The 21805-nt window shown below is 38.7% G+C and overlaps 1 protein-coding gene and 1 long non-coding RNA gene across 4 annotated transcripts in view; one reads left to right on the forward strand and one right to left on the reverse strand.

The window, feature by feature from the left end:
- The window catches only part of ANK3 (ankyrin 3), a 558892-nt gene that overhangs the window by 335540 nt on the left and 201547 nt on the right, over positions 1-21805 (reverse strand). The window lies entirely within an intron of this gene.
- The window catches only part of LOC142072895 (uncharacterized), a 32611-nt gene continuing 19349 nt past the window's right edge, over positions 8544-21805 (forward strand). Inside the window, exon 1 of the long non-coding RNA XR_012669502.1 lies at positions 8544-8665. This is a non-coding gene — a long non-coding RNA (uncharacterized LOC142072895). The remainder of the gene's footprint in view (positions 8666-21805) is intronic.

Below are 21805 nucleotides of genomic sequence, written 5' to 3' on the forward strand. Positions count from 1 at the left end.
CTAACAAACTACCTTCTTTCAATATAAATTTCAAGATACCTTTAAGCAAAAAATGACTTTTCAGTTTGACGGTACACATTATTTTGACATCTACTGGCACTGATAGAGTTAAGTGTCTGCTGCTATTTCCACTAAAAATTGCAGTTTTATGCTTGAATTGCTCAAAAACCTGTTTCTGTTTTAAATCTAGTTTTGGCAGGCCAACCCTGTACCCAAAATGTAGCTTAATAGATTTGTCAAACTGAAAAATATCCCACTTTATTAAAATAAATAAGAAAGTAGAAGCTCTAAATAGACTGACGCTTAAACATCCAATTCTAAATAGACCCTTAAAAAATGTAGCTATCATCCAATCACTGACGGTTCAAAGGGACATGGGTCAAGGTTTCTGTCTTTCCCTGTCCCACCTGCACATTATTTTTGCAATGGCCGTTCTAGAGGTCAGTATTCCTATAATATTTTTGTTCTAGAAGTCCCTGCTCTGCAAGGTTTTGGCTTGTCAGGAGAAGAGTATCGGAGGGAACAACTTTAGCATAAGTAGTTTTAAGAGTGCTTTTTTTTAAAAAAAAAGAGCTAAACCCTAGCCCCGGAAGCACTGTCGGACCACAGACCTCAGCAACTTCAATGTTACCTGGAGTCCAGTGGAGGGACACTTCAAAAGACCCCAAAGGGAAGAAGCCACACCTGAGGTGGCTGGGTGGCACCATCCAACCCCTTCACATTCCTAAGGGTAGAATTACACACGTAATTGCCAATTTTTACTTATTGCCCCATACAACTCTGATGAATGGCAATTATGCCCTTGGCAATTCTATAAGGGGAGGGAGTTCCTCAGTGACATGGCAGTGGTGGAGCATGTTGATCCCTGCCCGAGTGAGACTCAATGAGATATGCTGCCCTAGGAGATCTCCCATTTGACATCTCAACAACTGAGCTGTCAGACAGGGAGTTGAGAGCAGGGGCCAGTCAGGCTGACAGCCTTCCCCCTGAAACAACCAAAGATAGCGGGAAATGGCAGCTCCCCAGCTATTATCTTCAGGGGTAAGGTAAGCCAACAGGATTCCATAGTCTGCTCCCTTCCACAAGCCAGATAGGCATTAATGTCACTGATGCCTAATAGGAAGCAAAAAGAGGACTAAGGCTGCCTGTACAGTGTTAGAGGAAGGGGCCTGGAAGCTCATTTGCATGAATTCTTAACCCTTCTCAGGTAACTCCACACTATCCACCAAAAGAAGCAGCTAGAGTTTCCCTTCTGTCCCCTTGTGCACTGGACTTGAATATCCTTGATGAGCATTAGACTCTTGGGTGGATATGTCCCTTGCTGTTGGAAACATCAGCTAGAGAATTTGGCTGCGTGCAAGTGTCCTTCCCTCTAACATATCTACAATAGATTTGTCACTTGGTGGGGACCAGTGTACTAAGTTATTTAAATGGGTATGCTAAGTGACTTTATAATAGTCTTGAGTACAATTGCCCAACGCAGCTAAAACAAGGAGCTGGGATAACTTAAATGAATGGCTGTGGGGAATTCTTATATTCACATTCCTGGGCATTTGAAGTCTGGCAAGGAAATCCTGGTTCCATTCAAGTAGATGGCAAAACTCCCATTGACCCGAGTGAAGCCAGGATTTTAGTAGGGGTGATTCACAAAGAGCCAAAGGAGCTGAAGAAAGCACTTGAAATAAAGTTTAAGATGACGGAAGGAAAGCAGAGAGGCATAATTACAACAAAACACATCCACAATAGCTTATGATGAATTAAACTGTGAACATATCAAATGACAAATAACTGCAAGTCCTGCCCTTCAGGGGAAAAGCTGTCAGAAATTGCCAATATAAATCATTATAAAATCTTCCAAACTCATCATGGTGTCTTCGGGCTTTGCGGTTATATTTACAAAGTTGACAACCATTTTTGTTGTACATTAATAAAAAGAAACAATTTTTAAAAAGCAGTCAACCTAACCAACACGAAAGAAATTAAAGCTCTAACACAGGCAACCCAGCTGAGGTAACGCACAGCTAAGCACTGAATGCAAAAGGCCCCAAAAGTTTACTACTTATTTGAGTTTCCCTATGACACAAAGAAGGGAGATTGGTCTCAAATGCGGTGTACACTTTAATGTGATTTGTGCGTAATTTAGCACCACGACGCTCAGTGACATTAATGGAAGTTTTAAGCTAAATTCCCAGCACATCCACTTTGGAAATACATTGTTTAATCTGACTAGATTTGTAGTTTTTTTGTTTGTTGAATTAGCAGATGACTAAAATAAGTTTTAAAGAGTAATACTGCACTTTACATTGTACAACATGTCCAGCGACATGAGTGATTAGTGCACTACCATCTTGTGGGCTGTTTAGGAGAAACAAGGAATGGAACTTTCCCAGACGACACCTTAGTATCAGCAGGAGAAAAAATTCAAAGTCTGCTTCAAAACAAATGAATCTATGTAAACAGTGCCAGAACTGAGCAGCGTACTCATCAATTGGTGCTAGAATTTGTCCACTCTTTTCTTCCTAGTTCAGTACTTACGTTGTACAAAAACACTTTTGATAATTTAGCAACAATTTATGCTAAATAATTGTGCTTTGCAGATAGAAAGCTCTTGGCCAAGATCATAAGAATTATTAAATAACTTCTTTGCATTTATTTAGAGCTAGATTCTGACTGTTTCAGAAAAGTAGATGAACTATAGAGGGAAGCAGAAGGGCTGCTGTAAAAGATCCCACACGATATTCTGGCTGGTTCAGACAAAGCTTCTGCAGCAGCAGCTCTATAACCCTCGGCCATGGGTGCAGCATATTCTTTTTCCCCTAGACCTGTCCAACTCTGTTGGCCCAGTGTGGGAGTAAAGCCAGGCTCCAATCTTTTATCTTACTCCTTTGCCTAGGCTGGGGATATGAGCATTCTTTTCAAATCCATTAACACACACACAAATTACAATTAACATGGTTTAACCATCACTTAGCAGCTAAAGTAGATAAGACAGCCATGTTCAAAAACATGCTGATTGACTGTATTTAACCCCAGTGTTTGCTAGAGCCAAACAGCCATATATATAAAAGTGTTAGCTGGTCCCATTAACTAAAAACAGCTAATACATAATTATCTCTGTTTTAAGCATTTTAGGCAATTAGTTTCCCAGTCTAGACAAACCCTGGAGTAGCCAGTGCCGGGGGTGGGGGATGGCTAGGAGTTAATGTCCACACTCCTCAACACAACTGTGCCCAGCGCCTTCATGGAGTTGCAGGAAGGTGAAGCACTGTGGACCTCTCCGAGCCAGGGATAATGTAGTCCTGAAGAGGCACACAAATAGTGCTCACCAATGTTCCCTCTAATTTTTTCCATGTGCGGAATAAATTTTTGTTATGTGCACTGAGATATGTGCAGATGTGCGCCACCAGTAGAAACAAAAAACCTAGATATATATTTTTAAAAAGTTATCATAGGGATAATTACTCCAGCCAGGACAGGTTAGGTATTTTAGAACTCACTATTCAAAGAATTAAATTAAGTGTAAGAGAAATAAAAATTACGAAATGCATAAACCAGTCAAAACACTAAAATAACACACTTTGAAATAATAAAATTACAGAGACTATATGCGCATTGCAGGAAGTACCAAGAAGTAACAACAACAGTAATACAGGTATGTGTTGGGAGGTGTGTGACACAGAGACTCTGTGCGTGTGTGTCAGAGACAGACAGAGACTGTGTGAGCTGGCTGCTGGGGAAGTCTTAGAAACCATGCGCTGTCTCTTTAAAAAAGGCACTCACTCACCATTCAGCCTTCAGAAGCCCTGAGTCCTGAGCCAGGCTGTCCCCTCTCCCCTGCTCTACAGAGATGGGATACAGGGGCAGGGGGACACCCTGACATCAGCACATCCGTTCCCCCTTCTCTGCACAGCCAGCAGGAGGGTCCCCAGAGCAGCTGCAGGACTGAACAATGTGGCTGCAAAGCAGCAGGGGGAGGGGCATCTGAACACACACTGCCGCATGTGCGTGCTCTGCTCACCAACTGAGTGGCACTTGAATCTCTCCTGGGCAGATGCCCAACCATGCAGCTTACAGGGAACACTCACAAGCCAATTAGAGACAATAACAAATGTTTTACAAACAGCTAAAGGGCTCGGAGGACAGAAACTGATCCATTACTTAACTCTGTACCAAGGCATTAGCTATATTCAGCTCTGAAAGATCTTTATAGTATAAGCTCATCTTTTCTTGCTTTTGAAAGTACTCATTCACCTTTATTTACCCCTGCATGTATGTTTTGCCCTGCCAGTTGAGTGCTTGTTACTTGCTTTCCATCTCTGGCACAAGTACAAAATTCATCTGGCCACTAATCTGGTATTTTATCATTTATCATCTCACGGGATAGATGACTTGCCCAGAGTGTCCTCACTGTAAGTGTGTTAATACTTCTTATTTTACATACCAGGCCAGTATGATCTTCTCACTTGCAAGGCACACTGATAATTCAGAAAACTATTAAGCAGCCACCACAAGATCACTGTGGTCACATGACCCTGTCTCAGCGAACTCTCATTTGTTTTCATTTTTTTTTTTGGAAGCAATTCAAAGGTTTCATAAATGAAATACTGTAAATTAAATTCCATTTCTCCCCCTGCTAAGGTGGTGTTCTACGTCCATACTGGAAATTTTTCTCATTTCCAATGTATAATTGTGAAAACTGAAAAGAATTCCCAAGTTCTCATGGATGTGTACGCAGCTCTGAATGCAGTCACATTATACGTATGTTAGACAAGCAGGATTGTTTTGAAAGGGGATGTCACTTAGATCCATTGAAGTAAAAAGTTACTGTCTTCTAAGACCCATGTGGGCCCATTCCCTCTTGTCAAAAGAATTCTGTTCCCAAGCTGAAGAAGTTAATAAGTTGTAGGGCTACACTAGCTCCCTTTGCACAGCTCAGAGACAAAGAGCTGCAACACAGTAAGGAGAGAAGGAAACACAGGCCTGATTTTATTTACATAAAAAGAGAGTTGCATGCAGTTTTGGACTCTGGAAGGAGAATCTCTCATTTCTGAATGCTATTATATTGGGCAAAGGGGAGCTCTTGCCTCACATCAGTGGTGAGAGGACAACTATCCCAACATTACTGAGATAGGGGGACTTTCCCTCGCCTCTGATTACTGATGAATAATCTTCTTCCCCAGGCCAAATGTCATTTTGGAGCTCTAAGAAAAGGGAAGGTCTTCAGGCCACTTCACCTATTTAAGAACCTTCCGTTACCAACTGCAAGCCATGGAAAAACCTGCTCCCTGCTAGGAGAATGGGGATACATGGAGCATGTATAGTGCATCCCTATCCTCATTCCGAAGAGCCTGACTGCATACTTCTAGGTCTGGACATGGAGAGGCTTTATGCAAATATCAGATGCGTGGGAATTCCCAACTGAAATGTTTTTGACGGAAATGACAGGATGGGAAGGTGGGAGAGTGTAAGACACAGTGTGGCAAGCAAGTGCGAGTGGTGGTAGGATAAGAGCTATACTGGAGGGGAGAAGCTGGAACAAAGAGAGAGCTATGAAGGGGTGACAGCGATATATATTTTCTTTTACTCTGATCTTCATTGCAATGTGTGCCAGTTTTGCATACTGAAATGGGAATGGGGTGGAAAGGAAACACAACATTTAACAGACACTATCTATCTCACTTAATACAATTCTGAAAGGTGCTCAGATATTAGACTCATAGACTTTAAGGCCAGACGGGACCATCATGATCATCTAGTGTGACCTCCTGCACATTGCAGACCACAGAACCTCACACACCCACTCCTGTAATAGACCCCTAATCTCTGGCTGTGTTAATGAAGTCCTCAAATCATGATTTAAAAACTCGAGCTACAGAGAATCCACTATTTACACTAGTTTAAACCTACTATGATCATGGGGTCAGTAAAAATCTGGATACAATACGGAAGAGGCCCCTCTCTTCTTTTCATTTTTCCACCTAACTCTTTTACTCTTCATTAGAAACTTTCACTAATGACACCTCTAATTCCACAGTTTGAGCTTTTCACTTTTATATATGATCAACTTTCTGGTGTGGAGAGGGGAGGAGAGGTGTATGGTGTGTTGTGTAGGGAAGCTTGCTAACTAACTCCAGCCCAAATAATTATTCTAGGCTCTAACTGACTGTAATATAATTAAATCCATGTAAACTTGTCCCACTGTTCTTCTTCATGACCAATTTTTGTAAGATTTTTCTTAATAAACAAAAATGAGAGGAAGAATAATTAAAAGAATGTAAAACAATGCAATCTAGCAGTTTGACTTGATGATAGTTGAACAGTGTGGCAGTGGGTCTATGCAGAGAACTTAGACAAACATCAGATCTTTACTTGCTTGGCACACTACAGTCCTGCTGGGTAGGAGTGAACTAAAGGGCATTTTTTATTAAAATATTTTTAAATGAGCAAATTGTTAATATGCCAAATCACGGACAGACTCTGCATGTAGAAGTAATATTTGTAAGTACATATGAATGTGCCAAGGCTTTTTATACTCCTACACACTTGATAACATTACTGAAATCTAATGCAGTGCAAAGAATGCAACTGTATGCATTGCTGAGTTTACCTTAAACATACTATAAAAATGATACATGTGTCTCTTAAAATTCAAAAAGTCAAAATTCACCATAATCTCACAACCATCAGGATGCAGGTAGGATACTTGTGTATTTGAATGTATGTATTAACCTACTACATATAAAAAAAACTTGGATGTTCTTTTCCATAGTGTTAGGACAGTATGTATATTAAAAATATATACATACTGTGTTAGATGTCAGCACAATATATGCATCCTGTGATGGTTGCCATCACAAAAATACTGATCTTGTGCTAACATCAGCATACTTAAAATACTGTGGCAGTAGGATCTCTTTCCATTGGACAGACAAAGCCCTGTGAAAATCAAAGTACATTTCAGTACATCAATCACAGCATCTTTTGTTGAAAATGCTGATAATTATTAATAATAATCATCATGCATTGCATTTTTCTGTGGACAGTCCTCCTGAGCCTTCCTGGCATTAGACTGAATGTCTCTGCCTCCATTCAAGTTGCCATTAACTCTTTGCAGCATGAACTACACAGAGACAAATTATGTAGTCAGAGTGGGGAGCGTATTATGAGAAATGACTGATTTTTATCTGTTTAGACTGTAGCTTTGGTGGGAAGTTACAAAGTGGAATGCTTATCAGCCACACTAATTGGACAGGTTGTAACCCCAAGGGTGGGCTATTCTGGTGGGAAGTAGCATTTGCCCAAAGCATGTGTAACATGCTTTGATTCAGCACATACCACCTCCAGCCTGTGTCAGCAAGGCTCCTATGGAACTCAGCCATACACTAACACTGCTACTCTCTCCTCCCAGCAAAAGCCCTGAGAGATGGTGATGGTGGTGCCATCTACCCTTGCTCCTTTCCCTTGGGATGAACCTGTTCTGGTTACAAGGATTTCACTTTTGCAAGGAGACATAATTTATACCTCCCGCATCAATTTCAGTCAATCTGGCCCTTATTAATGATTAAGAAAGCAGATTGTTATATTTTGGAGCAGATTAACCACTATATGCAGAACAAACAGAAAACACCACAAACATATTTGACTAACAGTCTTAAAATCTGATTAGAGCCTTCTTTTGTGGTGAATGTGAATTACTGTAGATTTCTCTCCATCCATCCTTCCCTCCCCTTTTCAGGCCATTTCTCCAACATATATTCCTGATGTCTTGTCAGTTTAAATTTGAAAGGCCAAAACAGAATCCTATTCTCCCCCCACACCCACCCACCTCAACTGGTGGCAATACCATCACCATTAGTGTCCCACAGGCATGTGAAGTTGGGGGTTATCTTCGTCCCTTTCCCAAACTTCTAGGCTATTTCCAAATTCTGCCATTTCTTCTCTCCATAACATTCCAAAATTCAAACTCTTCTAACTGTCCACAATCCTTTAATTGTTGTTCAGTCCCTCATCATTTTGACTACTGTAATCCCCCTCCTCTGGGCCTCCCTAACAACTACATTTGCACTCTTTCAGTTAATAACAAATTCTGCTGCTAAGATCATCTTCCTTGTCTAACAGTCTGAATACTTCACCATCCCACCTTTGAATCTCTTCATTGGCTCACTGTTTTCAACAACAAAATTAAGCTTCTTGCCTTAATGAATTCTTCCCTGTTCTACAACATCGCTCCCTGCATATCTTGTGCTTTAACAATTATGCAAACTTGGAACTCCCATTTCTCCACCTTAGTCTGCACATTTATATTGATCACATACTAGCACAATATCTTTCACATGAACTACATTCTCTGTGATATTATTCCAAGTTCATGAACTCTTGAAGTATTGGTGAGTAGCCAATACATACCAGCTGTCTTAAACAGAAGCAATAATATTCTCCTTCAAAACTGTACTATTTGTTTCAGAAAAACAAAACTATCGCATTACTATATCCATTAAACAGACAGTTGAATCCAAGAAATATGACTTAAAGGAAAGAGAATCTTGATTAAGAATCTCTAAACAGAGCGGCTCCATAAAATGTAAGGACAGAACTTTATCAGACAGACCTTCATCTGGTGTAAATCAGTGCAGCTCCATTGAAGTCAATGGACCTATACTAATAGGTAAGTACAAATAATTTCATTCCAGATGCAGAATCTATATAGGACATAGCAATATTTCCATTGGTATGTAGAGTTTTTTCAGGGTTATCATGTGTAGTGTGATTTCCAAGGTAACAAATAGTTTATCAAATATTTACAGATGTCAGCATTGCTTATTAGACCATTACTAGAAATACTAAAGTATAAATGTTGCTTTCTATTATTTATTCTCAACATTTATTAATTTTCAAATATATTAAGGATCAGATTCAAATCACACATGCGTAACTTATTGCAAAATATCTCAAAAACACCTTTCCTTCATTTGTGCAGGGAAGCACAATAGAACATGTTAGAGATATAAATTAATTCCTATTTAAGATTAGAGCCTGACCATCAGGAATTCAACTTTTTTTTCTCTCTTAAGGAGACTAGATATCCTTGGGTATTAGTAAGGGGACACAAAGTCTGACTTTTAAACCGCAGGTTCAAGCTACATAGAGGTCAATAGAGAACAAAGGTAATCAACATCTGTCAGCAGCTGAGTAGCTTATGAGTAGGAACTCACTCGAGTTCTTAGTGAACAAAAGTCCACATCATAAAAAAGAAAATGCAAAATCACAGAAGTTAGAGATGAAGATGCCTACTAGGTAATCTAGTCAATATACTTTTCCTCCAGTCCAATTTCAAACAACATGTTTACTGGAGTCTCATCTATAAAGCCAAGTACTAAATGGACATAAAGAATGAACTATCCAGAAGCCCCCTGAAGTGTTTTGAGTTCAAACACATTGATGAGTGGAAGCTTACATTGCCATTGTCTATGCTAGACCAGCTCTATAGATTAAAAAAAGAGGAACTTTTCTCCCACGACTATCAACTGGGTAATTTTCATAAACACAAAATTCACTTAAAAAAGTAACTGCTTATTATATAATCAAAGGACTGGAAGGGACCTCGAGAGGTCATCTAGTCCAGTCCTCTGCACTCAAGGCAGGACTAAGTATTATCTAGACTATCCCTGACAGGTGTTTGTCCAACCTGCTCTTAAAAATCCCCAATGGTGGAGATTCCAGTGCTTAACCACCCTGACAGTTAGGAAGTATTTCCTAATGTCCAACCTAAACCGCCCTTGCTGCAATTTAAGCCCATTGCTTCTTGTCCTATCCTCAGAGGTTAAGAAGAACATTTTTTCTCCCTCCTCCTTGTAACAACCTTTTACGTACTTGAAAACTGTTATAATGTCCCCTCTCAGTGTTCTCTTCTCCAGACTAAACAAATCCAATTTTTTCAATCTTCCCTCATAGGTCATGTTTTCTAGACCTTTAATCATTTTTGTTGCTCTTCTCTGGACTTTCTCCAATTTGTCCACATCTTTCCTGAAATGTGGTGTCTAGAACTGGACACAATACTCCAGTTGAGGCCTAACCAGCACGGAGTAGAGCAGAAGAATTACTTCTCGTGTCTTGCTTACAATACTCCTGCTAATACATCCCAGAATGATGTTTGCTTTTTTTCCCCAACAGTGTTACACTGTTGACTCATATTTAGCTTGTGATCCACTATGACCCCCCAAATCCCTTTCTGCAGTACTCCTTCCTAGGCAGTCATTTCCCATTTTGCATGTGTGCAACGATTGTTCCTTCCTAAGTGAAGTACTTAGCATTTGTCCTTATTAAATTTCATCCGATTTACTTCAGACCATTTCTCCAGTTTGTCCAGATCATTTTGAATTTTAATCCTATCTTCCAAAGCACTTGCAACCCCTCCCTGCTTGGTATCGTCTGCAAACTTTATAAGCGTACTCCCTACAGCATTATCTAAATCACTGATGAAGATATTGAACAGAACCGGACCCAGAACCGATCCCTCTGGGACCCCACTCGTTATGCCCTTCTAGCATTACTGTAAACCACTGATAGCTACTCTCTGGGGATGATTTTCCAACCAGTTATGCACCCACCCTATAGTAGCTCCATCTAGGTTGTATTTCCCTAGTTTGTTTATGAGAAGGTCATGCGAGACAGTATCAAAAGCCTTACTAAAGTCAAGAAATACCACATTTACTGCTTCCGCCCATCCACAAGGCTGGTTAGCCTGTCAAAGAAAGCTATCAGGTTGGTTTGACGCAATTTGTTCTTGACAAATCCATGCTGACTGTTATTTATCACCTTATTGTCTTCTTGGTGTTTGCAAATTGATTGCTTAATTATTTGCTCTGTTATCTTTCCGGATGCAGAAGTCAAACTGACTGGTCTGTAATTCCTTGGGTTGTCCTTATTTCCCTTTTTATAGATGGGCACTATAATGTAAAGGTTGAAATTAACAGAAATTGATTTATGGATAATACAGACATTGGCAATTGTTTAAAAGTACTCTTTCACATATCCCTTTGATGAATTTAGTGTTAATTGTGTAGCCATTTACCTATCTTTTAAAGAGTGTCTGTAGCCATCAAACAGAGGGCTAGATTGCAATACCCTTAATCATTCTGACTAGTACTTTACACAGGAATAATCCCACTGAAGTCAATGTGCCTACCTGTACTACTCAATGTGAGGAAGGATGCCCACACAGTCTGGCTAAGAATGATTCCGTATGAAATCCCATATCAAAAGCCAGTAAAACTCACCAATGCAATCATTTAATTTGATTTAGCTGTAAACTTTGGATAATGCTGGTGGAATTTAAATTTAGAGAGTGAATTCAATAGATTTTAGTTTGGGATTTGGGCTGGATTCTTAATTTGATTTCAATTGCCATGATGTACTATTCAGCTTAAAAGTAAATGCACTTGAATAATATAAACATTCAAATAGAATATAACAAGAATTTTAACAGTTTCTCAAATCCCTCACATGATAGCATAACTAATGCATGATGCCTTGGATTTTCCTCAACAAGAAAGAAAACATTTTAGAAATAAAAAGTTGTATTGTTTCTTTAAAAACATCTTTTAAAAATTATTTCCAGTGACAATTGCAGTCCCCTCATCCCCATTCTCTACTAACCTTTGCCTTATGATTTTTTCTGTCTCTTAAGCATTATTGGTAGGGTTGAGTTTAATTATGAATACATTACATATATGAGTGGGGATTTTTTCTTTTCATGTTCTTTGCAACGGTGAATACAAGAAATGCCATTTACAAGATCCTACAGCAGTTGAAGATTTCACACGCTAACTGGTCTCAATCTGGTTCATAGATATAATAGATATACACACAAATATATACACAGATACTCGTACATACACATCATATATATGTGAAGTCACAATTAGTGTGATTAGCTGCAAAGTACTGAGGTAGTTTATCATCCACATAAATCTCCTCACCTGTACTTATTAATACTTTTTTCAAATGTTTCTCTTTTCTGAAGATGTCTCGATATATTAAAAACATGTTTGTGGCAAACAGAGGTGGAAGTGGGTGACATTCCCTCTGGAGAATTGACATACTTCTGTAATTTTTTCTTTTGGAAGTGCTTTTTAAAATTTTACCATTCAAGAATTTAATCAAGAGGTTTTTCATATCATGTAACCATATCATGAATACCACTCTAATGAAGTTTGATTTAAGGCATATTATACATCACATTTGCATATTTTAGTTACATATATTCATTGTTATAGATTATAATAAATTTTCATTAAATCAAACAGCAGCAATTTGAAGTAAACTAAAAAAAATCCAGTTATTTAGTCATAAAACAAAAAGTACACAATGGGAGCAATTTGAATATGAAAGTTCAAATATGAAAGTTTTGATACACTTTTGATATACTTTTAAAACCGTTAGCAAGCTGAGGTCTCATTGGTTTAAACACCTGAAATGCTACAGTGCCATTTTATCAAATGAGCTACAAATTCTATATTTAATATTTGTATATATTTCTGCAGGAATATATTTTAACAATATAAACATTGTCATCTCAGCAAAGATAGACAATGCATTAAATTGGTTACCTCTGAGTGATATTACCTATGACTTTTAAAATAAACTTTATATTTGTGGATAAACTAAGCACTATACCCAGATATGCAGACACTCTTTTCTCAACCTGTGTATTATATAATTTTTTAACATTAACTTTAATAAAATTTTTAATCTGCAACCACCCTTCCTCAAGTTGTGATGTCAATAGCTATCATATGCTAAGCAGGATGATTGCTTGCATGGGAGATCACCAAAGATGACTCCGATACTGCAGGAAGTAACGTTTGTGATTCAGTAGATTGCTTCCATACTGACTTGAGAAAAAAGTACGATGTCAGTATGCTGCTAAGTAGGTCATGTTTTTAGGACATGATCACTTGTGGTTGTTAAAGATTCCAAGGAATTGTTCACAAGTGTAGGCACATTAAGCACTGGGTTCTAACCCAATGGCTAAAGGGTTGGGCCAATTATTGTGTAAAAGCCTGGAAAACTGGCAAAGTCAAAACTGCTTTAAATCTGATCAGCAGCTTTCGGTTTGTTTGGGTGGTTGGTTTTCAAAGGTGATCCCATGTTCAACAAGGTGAAATTTTTTTTTAATCGTCAGTGTGCAGTGCTGACAAAGTTGGAATTAATTAACTGTTGACTGATAACCATTATTTCAGTGTGAATGAGTAGTACAATGATATTATAATGATGAAATTATTGATTATATTGACAAGCTCTGAGATGAAACCAAAGGTTTCAGATGTAGCACATAATTCAAATTAACAGTTCCACTAGCTCCAACGTTAATTATTGTCTACAGCATATTTGACACACTGTCACATTACATCACTCATACCTACATACAATATTTTATTAATATTAGTCCTAACTAGAAGTAGCTTCTCCTTGGCAATAACAGAAAAATAAAAATGTATGACATGACACATTGACAAGCAATATGACCACGCTTTTCTAATGAAATGCTATCACTGTGAATAGCAATTATGCAACAAATATCTAACAGAGAGTGGCAGGCTAAGAAATTTGTATGAGAACATGCAAGGCTCTAAGAAAATATATAGCTCTGAATTTCATCTATATATTTTTTAAAAATAACTAATAATCTACTTCCATCAAAGCATGACTGTTATGTAAAATCTCTCTCTCTCTTCAGGAAGCCTCATGACTTCAAACATATCTTTCTTTTGTTGCATATGTATGATTAGTCACTAGGGGGTGCAGTTGTTCTGTTTCTTAAAAATACTAAAAAATCAGGTATTTGAAAATATATGCTATTTATGATAAAGCAAGTTCAATGATTTTGTTGAGCCAAAATATATATTTCATACTTAATACATATTCAGAAGAATTACAGTTTTATTCAAGTCTTCTGATTCAATAACTAGAAAACAACATATGTTTTCAAAACAAAATATTCTGGTTTAGACTCAAGCTTATTTCAATATGATTGATTGTATACGTTTTTTAAATAACTGACAAAATAAGTATCCTAATAGAGGGTCTCCATAAAAATCAGACTCGATTTTTATCTCAATCATTAGTCCATTGCTTCCTGTATGTTCAACTTTAAACTGTTAAGTGAAACTTTATTTCTGGTGATAACCTCAGATTTTATCTGTTTATCTTTCAAAGGATGCCAGTGTGTTTGAGATACATCTGATTGGATTTAAACTGTGAACTTTGGCTCCAGTTCAGCAAACCATTCCTATCCATCAAAATACTAAATCCCATGCTCAACTTTAAGCATGTGCTTAAATCTGCTGGTTTTAATGCACAAGTATACTCTCCCACCCCCACAATATCAACAAACCTAAAATTCTGCAGGTGTTCCCAGTCAAAGGGATGTCAGGGGTTTTAGTGCAGGGATTCTCAAACTCTGGTACCACAGGTGTCTGTAGAGACATCAGAGGCAGTCATTGGCACCACAGTCTCTGTGCTCATAGGACTGAGCTAGCTCTGGGTGCCTGTAAATGTGGCCCCCCGATCTCTGTACCACATAGAGGGAGGCAAGCCCCTATTCCAACCTCTCTCCAAAGAGAAAGTGATAGGGTGCCTCCTGATCACAGCTCTATCTGCACAAGCTAACCTATCCTTGTTCCTAAGAACAGGGATCAAGCAGCCACGTTTAACTGAGCTGAGCCAGTAAGCATTGCTTGTCCTTGCACTGGAAGCCAGAGGACAGTGGCAGAGTCTGGGGCTGATGGGTATGTGTATATGCTGAGATTATAGTACAGGCTGGCTACCACAGTGCCAATACCACAAAGGGAGTAATGATGATAGGTTAAGCTTCCAGTCTAATAACTAGGTTAGCCACGTATGTGCCCATCTTTTGAAAATTTTATTTCATGGGTCCACAGAAGTTCCATGGGCAGACTTGTCTTTGCTGCGTCTTTCTGGAGCCATCATTTAGAGTTTTCCCTCTTTTCTTTCTGTGGAATGCTCTCTGAATTATTGAATATTAACCCCCTCTCCTGATAGTCAACAACATACCCTACATATTGCAAATGGCTGCCTGCCAACAATAACAGAATTATTCCACTGGGGATTACCAAGGAAGGCAGAGATATATTTTTATTATATACATTTCTCCCTGTCTGAGATAAGGAAAAGATCTGCCAGTCAAACACATATGCTCACTCCTGCATTCAGCCATTATACGAGCTCCCTGAACACACCCATTGGAAGAGCCTCTGGTATCAGTGGTAGGTGCTCACAGTGGTACTGCATGCGGACAGGTTAGTAACATACCTGGCAGGAAGAATATAGAAGAATGGGTTACCATCTGACCTTCCTCTGGCTGATGGTTTTGCTGTGGAATTGTCACAGCCTTCGCCCCAAAATGGGCTCTAATAAAGAAATTATTCAGTAGAACACTATTCTCTGCATTGTTTTAGCACACTTTCCAACAGATCAGAATTTAGACCTTCCACATGAAGCCTTATGAATTATTTAAATTTACCATAGTGAATTTTATTTCCACCAATTTGGCATGTGAAGTTCCATTTATTTTAAAAAGAAAATCACTTTATATTATTTAGATATATAACCACCACACTGTTGTACGTTACTTGCCAATACTGACTGAATAACACTTTTGGAGATATTGAGATATTGTTCCAGTGCAACAAAGCCATTTTCAGCTCTCATGCCTTTGTAAACAGGTCTCTTGCACCGGGGCACACAGCCGTGCTACTGCAAATAATGAGATTTCAGCACTTCATTGTGTTTTCCCAAAGCACAGCATTAGGAACATGGGCTTCTCTACACAGAATTACACACACTACTGCAAATGAAATTTACACCTAAAAGAGAAATCAAATGAGACAAAAATTAACCTCTACTTTAGATTTATTTCTGTATACCCTAAGGAAAAGATTAACTAAATGTCAATATCCAACAATAACAACATTTTGGAATTCAAAGCAATTGCTTTGTTTCGGGAATTATTGTGATTCTCCATTTTGGTTATCTGCTTTTTCATTTTCCATCACTGTTCAATGGTTCATTTACTTTAGCAACAAAGGCCTGTGTAAATCACTGAGGAAATCGACAATCCACTGAGATTATGAGACAAGACCGACTAAACGGTAAATATTCGGTTAATGATGCATACATCATACACGGGGGTGTTTTTTCCAGACAATATCATTGCTTTTTGATTATATGATTATGGTGCCAATCTTTGAGCAAAGTTGTGAAAAACTCAATTTCTTGCTTTATTTTTTGAACCTTTATGTCACTGCATTACTAATTTCAATAACATATCTGAAAGGGTTTTCTTTATTCTAGAAGTGTTATGCACTAATTTCTGTCTCTGAATAAAAACTTTAACTACTATTAAATATAAAAAGGAGAGTGATGAGAACATCAAGGCTCTTATTAAGCCATGTTGGCACATGAGGAAACCAAAAGGAAGATATAAAGCAACTTGTAAGCCTGGAGGGGAAGAGGGAATAGGTAGAGTCATTGCTGAGTAAAGAATGGGATATTGTTACTGTGTGGAATCAGCTGTTGTTAGATGCTGAAGAGAAGGGAGGAGGGTGAACTGTGAACTGTAAGGGGTGATGGACTAGAAATTTCTGGAAGGTAGGCAGACATTTGGCAATGTGGTTATATATGAAATTGGTGCTTATCTTACTTGTCTCGTGTTCAGAATTGAATTAACCAAAGTGGTTATTTCTCATTGAATTGTAGTGAAAGCTGAAAAGCTACTGATCAATACTGCAGATAGGTGATTAGTCTTAAATGATTACCTATCAGCAGTGTATGAATTTATCTGACTCACCATGCCTCAGGACCAAAGAAGTGGAAGGAAATAAGAGACTGAATGGACTGAAGTAATGAAGACATAATTCTTCCAAAGTCAAATGTAAATACTGCCATGTGTTGCTATTTAGCAAAACAGAAAGGATTCATGCTCCTCTCCAAAGTGTGGAAAATAAGTTTCTTCAGATTTTTTAAGATCAAATCTGACACTGATTGAAAACTTGGCTCTTAAAGTAGAAGGGCAAAATATTGAGTTTGATGAGCACGCAAGTGAAATTTTTTATCCTTTTATCGCCATCTAAGGGTAACCTCAATAACAATTTTAAGACCCTGTGAGGCTTCCTGTGGTTCTTAAACATCAGCCTCATTCAGGAGCAGCGTCTGTTCATCTGATACCCCAGCAATGGTATAGATCCACTGTAGATTATGCCATAAATACAACTGGAAGTCAGAGACTCGAATTTCATAAGGAAGTTGCAACTTTTTTTATGCTAACCATTTCATCTTCAATGTAAAACAAAATTAGCAATTTAAAGAAATAATTGAAGTACTTCATTTAGGCTATACACTCCTAGAAGACAGAACAGTTGAATCAAGAATAGTCAATTTAATAAAGACCTGCAACCCTACCTAACCAACTCAGGATGAATCGAGCATATTTGGATTGGTCTGGTCAAAATCTCATTATTGATTAGATAATGAAAAAGTAAATAAGCTGGTAAAAGAAAACTGGTATCTAAGGGTAGATACACAAGCATGATTGAATTATTCATAGATACTAAGGTCAGAAGGGGCCATTATGATCATCTAGTCCGACCTCCTGCACAACGCAGGCCACAGAATCTCACCCACCCACTCCTGCAATAAACCTCTCACCTATGTCTGAGCTACTGAAGTCCTCAAATCCTGGTTTAAAGACTTCAAGGTGCAGAAAATCCTCCAGCAAGTGACCCATGCCCCATGCTACAGAGGAAGGCGAAAAACCTCCAGGGCCTCTTCCAATCTGCCCTGGAGGAAAATTCCTTCCCGACCCCAAATATGGCCATCAGCTAAACCCTGAGCATATGGGCAAGATTCACCAGCCAGATACCCAGGAAAGAATTCTCTGTCGTAACTCAGATCCCACCCCATCTAACATCCCATCACAGGCCATTGGGCCTATTTACCATGAATATTTAAAGATCAATTAATTTCCAAAATCATGTTATCCCATCATACCATCTCCTCCATAAACTTATCGAGTTTAATCTTAAAGCCAGATAGGTCTTTTCCCCCCCTGCTTCCCTTGGAAGGCTATTCCAAAACTTCACTCCTCTGATGGTTAGAAACCTTCATCTAATTTCAAGTCTAAACTTCCCAATGACCAGTTTATATCCATTTGTTCTTGTGTCCACAGTGGTACTGAACTTAAATAATTCCTCTCCCTCTCTGGTATTTATCCCTCTGATATATTTATACAGAGCAATCATAACTCCCCTCAACCTTCTTTTAGTTAGGTTAAACAAGCCAAGCTCCTTGAGTCTCCTTTCATAAGACAGGTTTTCCATTCCTCGGATCATCCTAGTAGCCCTTCTCTGTACCTGTTCCAGTTTGAATTCATCCTTCTTAAACATGGGAGACCAGAACTGCACACAGTATTCCAGGTGAGGTCTCACCAGTGCCTTGTATAACGGTACTAAAACCTCCTTATCTCTATTGGAAATACCTCGCCTGATGCATCCCAAGACCGCATTAGCTTTTGTCACGGCCATATCACATTGGCAGCTCATAGTCATCCTATGATCTACCAATACTCCAAGGTCCTTCTCCTCCTCCGTTACTTCTAATTGATGCGTCCCCAGGTTGTAACTACAATTCTTGTTATTAATCCCTAAATGCATGACCTTACACTTCTCACTATTAAATTTCATCCTATTACTATTACTCCAGTTTACAAGGTCATCCAAATCTTCCTGTATGATTTCCCGGTCCTTCTCTAAATTGGCAATACCTCCCAGCTTTGTATCATCCGCAATCTTTATTAGCACACTCTCACTTTTTGTGCCGAGGTCAGTAATGAAAAGATTAAATAAGATTGGTCCCAAAACTGATCCCTGAGGAACTCCACTAGTAACCTCCCTCCAGCCTGACAATTCACCTTTCAGTATGACCCGCTGTAGTCTCCCTGTTAAACAATTCCTTATCCACCTTTCAATTTTCATATTGATCCCCATCTTTTCCAATGCACGGTATCAAACACCTTACTGAAATCTAGGTAAATTAGATCCACTGCGTTTCCTTTGTCTAAAACATCTGTTACTTTCTCAAAGAAGGAGATCAGGTTGGTTTGGCACGATCTACCTTTTGTAAAACCATGTTGTATTTTGTCCCATTTACCATTGACCTCAATGTCCTTAACTACTTTCTCCTTCAAAATTTTTTCCAAGACCTTGCATACTGCAGATGTCAAACTAACAGGCCTGTAGTTACCCGGATCACTTTTTTTTCCCCTTTCTTAAAAATAGGAACTATGTTAGCAATTCTCCAATCATACAGTAATTCTTGCTAATGGGCTTGCAATTTCATGTGCCAATTCCTTTAATATTCTTGGATGAAGATTATCTAGGCCCCCCGATTTAGTCCCATTAAACTGTTCGAGTTTCGCTTCTACCTCAGATATGGTAATATCTACCTCCATAACCTCATTCCATTTGTCATGCTACCATTATCCCTAAGATCTTCTTTAGCCTTATTAAAGACTGAGGCAAAGTATTTGTTTAGATATTGGGCCATGCCTAGATTATCCTTGACCTCCACTCCATCCTCAGTGTTTAGCGGTCCCACTTCTTCTTTCTTTGTTTTCTTCTTATTTATATGGCTATAGAACCTTTTACCTTTGGTTTTAATTCCCTTTGCAAGGTCCAACTCTATTTGACTTTTAGCCTGTCTCACTTTATCCCTACATGTTCTGACCTCAATAAGGTAGCTTTCCTTGCTGATCCCTCTCATCTTCCACACCCTATATACTTTCTGCTTTTTCTTAATCACCTCTCTGAGATGCTTGCTCATCCAGCTTGGTCTACAACTCCTGCCTATGAATTTTTTCCCCTTTCTTGGGATGCAGGCTTCCGATAGCTTCTGCAACTTTGATTTAAAGTAATCCCAGGTCTCCACTGCCTTTAGATCCAGAAGTTCTTCAGTCCAATCCACTTCCCTAACTAATTTCCTTAATTTTTGAAAGTCAGCCCTTTTGAAATCAAAAACCCTAGTTGCAGATTTATTTTTGTTCATCCTTCCGTTCAGTTTGAACTGAATTAGCTCATGATCTCTTGAACCAAGATTGTCCCCTACAACCATTTCTTCTATGAGGTCCTCACTACTCACCAAAACCAAATCTAAAATGGAATCCCTTCTAGTCGGTTCAGCAACTACTTGATGAAGGAATCCATCAGCTATCGCATCTAGGAAAATCTGAGCCCTATTGTTATTATGAGCACTCGTCCTCCGGTCTATATCTGGGAAGTTAAAGTCTCCCATGATCACGCAATTTCCATTTGTATTTACTTCATTAAAAACATTAAAGAGGGCTCTATCCATATCCAAATTAGATCCCGGCGGTCTATAGCACACCCCAAGCACTATCCCAGGGAAGGCTCCAGTAGTTTTCTTCCCCAATGTAATTTTTACCCAGACGGACTCTGTCTTATCCATTCCATCACTTCTTATTTCTTTACAGTCTACCTCATCATTGATATACAATGCTACTCCACCACCTTTGCCTTTATTTCTGTCTTTCCTAAACAGCACAAACCCTTCAATACCTGTAGTCCAGTCATGACTACTATTCCACCATGTTTCTGTTATCCCTATAATATCTGGTAATGAAAAAGTAAATAAGCTGGTAAAAGAAAACTGGTATCTAAGGGCAGATACACAAGCATGGTTGAATTATTTAGTTAGTAGCCTGGGGACACAATTACTGTGTTCATGTTTTACTTATGGATTAAAAGTTTTTCCATTTTGGACACAGAGTATAATTTTATGTCTGAAGAATAAATACAGTATTCTTACTAAGGTACTATCTGTTTCATCTCTTTAAACTTTCACTGGTTCCCTCCCCACCTTTTTTCAGGATAAGGGGAAAAAACAAACAATTCTGTGATTGTCCTTAATACTTTAAAACAGAACACCCAGTCATAAGCAGCAAATTGTTGCTAAAACTATTCAGACTAAGAAAGTTGTCTAAAAAATTCAGACTGGAACAATTCTACTAAATTTTATATATTCTGTGTTTTTAACAGCCTGTTTTTTTGGCTCTACTGAACATTTTTGTGTTCGTCTTCAGCTGGGTACCCAAGCACAAACTAATACCCATTCCATCATTCCAGGTCATGTCTATTGCCTACACACAGTTCCCCTAACTGCTCTGTCTTTTATTCTCCAACAGCCACCATTGATCTTCACCTCTGGGTGACTTAGACTCATAGACATTAAGGTCAGAAGGGACCATCATGATCATCTAGCCTGACCTCCTGCACATTGCAGGCCCCAGAACCTCACCCACACACTCCTGAAATAGACCCCTAACCTCTGGCTGAGTTACTGAAGTCCTTAAATCATGGTTTAAAGAGAATCCACAATTTACACTAGTTTAAACCTGCAAGTGACCCAGGCCCCATGCTGCAAAGGAAGATAAAAAAAACCCAGGGTCGACCCGGGGGAAAATTCCTTCCCAACCCCAAATATGGCAATCCGGATTTCAAAAGCTTCAGGTGGTGACAGATTTCTGTGTAGTGACATCATTGCATTTCTAGTCACGGAAGCACTATTCCTGTTACATTTGAGTCAAAAGTCTGCCATTTTCATATGTGATATGAACATTGCCACACACAACAGCACAAGCTTTAGATTAGGTGCTGCAAGGTCTCTGTTGTTCACATCTTCACTCCACAAGTTAAAACCAGAAAACAGTAGC

Source organism: Caretta caretta, chromosome 7, assembly GCF_965140235.1.
Source record: "Caretta caretta isolate rCarCar2 chromosome 7, rCarCar1.hap1, whole genome shotgun sequence".
In the NCBI taxonomy this organism is placed as follows: domain Eukaryota; kingdom Metazoa; phylum Chordata; order Testudines; family Cheloniidae; genus Caretta; species Caretta caretta.